The following is a 3146-nucleotide window of genomic DNA, read 5'->3' on the forward strand; positions in this document are numbered from 1 at the left end:
AAGAACCCTGCCGAGAGAAGACAGAAACAATCCTTGTAAAATGCAATACTTACTCGTTGGTCTGTTGAAAGATGCGTAGAATGGAGGCACTCAAGTGGGCTGCACTCTTTCACCAGCCTTAATTAGTGAAAGACCGTGTTTGATGACGTGGTCAATGATCGTGGTACCAATTTTATCATTGGCTACTGGTCTTGGAGCCCTTGGAACGCCACCACCTTGCAGTCTTACACCTGGACCATGGCCTCTCCTTGGGCCCAGGACATTAAAGGGGAACATTATCACCAGACCTATGTAAGCGTCAATAAGCGTCAACCTTGATGGTGCAGAAAAAAGACCATGTATTTTTTAAACCGATTTCCGAACTCTAAATGGGTGAATTTGGGCGAATTAAACGCCTTTCTCTTTGTCGCTCTTTTTGCGATGACGTCAGAACGTGACGTCACCGAGGTTATACAGCCGCCATTTTCATTTTCAACACATAACAAACCGGGTCTCAGCTCTGTTATTTTCCGTTTTTTCGACTATCTTTTGGAACTTTGGAGACATCATGCCTCGTCGGTGTGTTGTCGGAGGGTGTAACAACACTAACAGGGAGGGATTCAAGTTGCACCACTGGCCCGAAGATGCAAAAGTGTCTGCCGCCAGACCCCCATTGAATGTGCCAAAGTCTCTCCACATTTTACCGGCGATGACAGACATGGCACAGAGATGTATGGATAACCTGCAGATGCATTTGCAACGATAAAGTCAACAAAATCACAAAGGTGAGTTTTGTTGATATTGTTGCCTTATGTGCTAATCAGACATATTTGGTTGCGGCGTGACTGCTAGCTAATCGATGCTAACATGGTATGCTAATCGATGCTAACATGCTATCTACCGGCGGTGCTAAGGCAGACATGGCACAGAGATGTATGGATAACCTGCAGATGCATTTGCAACGATAAAGTCAACGAATTAACAAAGATGAGTTTTGTTGACGTTGACTGCCAGCTAATCGATGCTAACATGCTACGCTAATCGATGCTAACATGCTATTTACCGGCGGTGCTAAAGCAGACATGGCACAGAGATGTATGGATAACCTGCAGATGCATTTGCAACTATATTACGTTTCCTTCCACCCACATTTAATGCGAAAAAAACACTTACCAATCAAAGGATTTAAGTTGCTCCAGTGTCACAAGATGCGAAAGTCCTGATCGTTCGATCCGCACGTTTTACCGGCGATGCTAACGCAGCTATTCGGCCATGCTATGGCTATGAATAGCGTCAATAGCTATTCGCTCAATAGCTTCAGTTTCTTCTTCAATACTTTCATACTCCAACCATTCGTTTCAAAACATGCGTAATCTGTTGAATCGCTTAAACCGCTGAAATCCGAGTCTGAATCCGAGCTAATGTCGCTATATCTTGCTGTGGTATTCGCCATTGTTTGTTTACATTGGCAACACTGTATGACGTCACAGGAAAATGGATAGTGTTTTCGCAGAGAGGGAAAATCAAGCACTTTAAAACTTTTTTTAGGGATATTCGGGGACCGGTAAAATTTTGAAAAAAAACTCAAAAAATACAACAAGCCACTGGGAACTGATTTTTATTGTTTTTAACCCTTTTGAAATTGTGATAATGTTACCCTTTAAAGTGTTTGTCTTTTTCGTTCTCGCTTTCCAAAAACATCACTCCTCAAAGTCCTCCTGACCACTGCCACTGAGTCCAAGCCGGACTGGAATTGGCCCAACTTACCCAACATCTGTGTAAATTATTCAATTGTTTATTGTCAGCAGAGATATATTGTTTTAACTGATATTTTTATTTATTTATGTGTTTATTTGACAGGGACAGTTCAATCAAACATTGCTACCCATAGGTAACCGATGTCAAAGTACATAGGACTTCTAGCCACAGGCTAATTTGCAACCCTCGTCCTTGGTTAGGCTTTTAAAGAAAAGTTGAGAAAAGTGTAAAACACATACAAAAAGATTAAGACAAGTACAAAAAATAAAAAATAAATTAAAAATAAGTGGCCCCATTTGTCCATACGACACCCAGTTTTAGTGCTCACACGGCTGACCCAGACTGGTCCGGCACCTTTTCACTCTGCAGCTGGAGTCTGCACACCTTCACCACCGTATCTTTGTACTTGACACATAACATCGGGGAGCTTATCCGTTAAGACACTTAGAAAGAGCTCTTGAAAATGAGAAATGTATAAAATAATCAAAACTCATGTTATATTTTTGAGTAGTGAGGCAGTGATGATGCTTCATTGGTTTTTGATCAAATGTCTTAAGTGTTTTGAAGGGTGGGCACAGGTCCGGTGGCCATGGATGAAGTGCTGGCTGTCCAGAGTCGGGACCCGGGGGTGGACCGCTCGCCTGTGCATCGGTTGGGCACATCTCTGCGCTGCTGACCAGTCTCCACTCGGGATGGTCTCCTGCTGGCCCAACCATGGACTCTCACTATTATGTTAGATCCACTATGGACTGGACTTTCACAATATGATGCTGGACCCACTCGACGTTCATTGTATCCGGTCTCCCCTCGAGGGTGGGGGTCACCCACATCTGCGGTCCTCTCCAAGGTTTCTCATATCACATCCCACTGGGTTGTGAGTTTTTCCTTGCCCTTATGTGGGCTTTGAACCAAGGATGTCGTTGTGGCTTGTGCAGCCCTTTGAGACACTTGTGATTTAGGGCTATATAAATAAACATTGATTGATTGATTGTTTATATAACGAGGCTTCACTACACATTTTGTTGCCTGTCCCCAGACCATGGCACAATAAGACATATGGGATAAAATCATTGCATGCATGTTAACTTGTGCTTTGCTATTGTTGGCTGTTGTGTGTTAACATTTGTGAATAGTACACAAATATTTTGTCGGGAGTTGTAGTAACTGATTTTATAAAATCCCCTGACAAGCAGGGAGACCCGTGAAAAAGGCTTATAGGAATGATATAGCCTCTGTGTTTTTTTCTCACCTAACGTATATATATATATATATATATATATATATATATATATATATATATATATTCACATATACATATATATATATATATATATATATATACATATATATATATATATATATATATTCACATATATATATATATATTCACATGTACATATATATATATA

This window comes from Nerophis ophidion, linkage group LG13 (assembly GCF_033978795.1).
Source record: "Nerophis ophidion isolate RoL-2023_Sa linkage group LG13, RoL_Noph_v1.0, whole genome shotgun sequence".
Taxonomy (NCBI): Eukaryota; Metazoa; Chordata; class Actinopteri; order Syngnathiformes; family Syngnathidae; genus Nerophis; species Nerophis ophidion.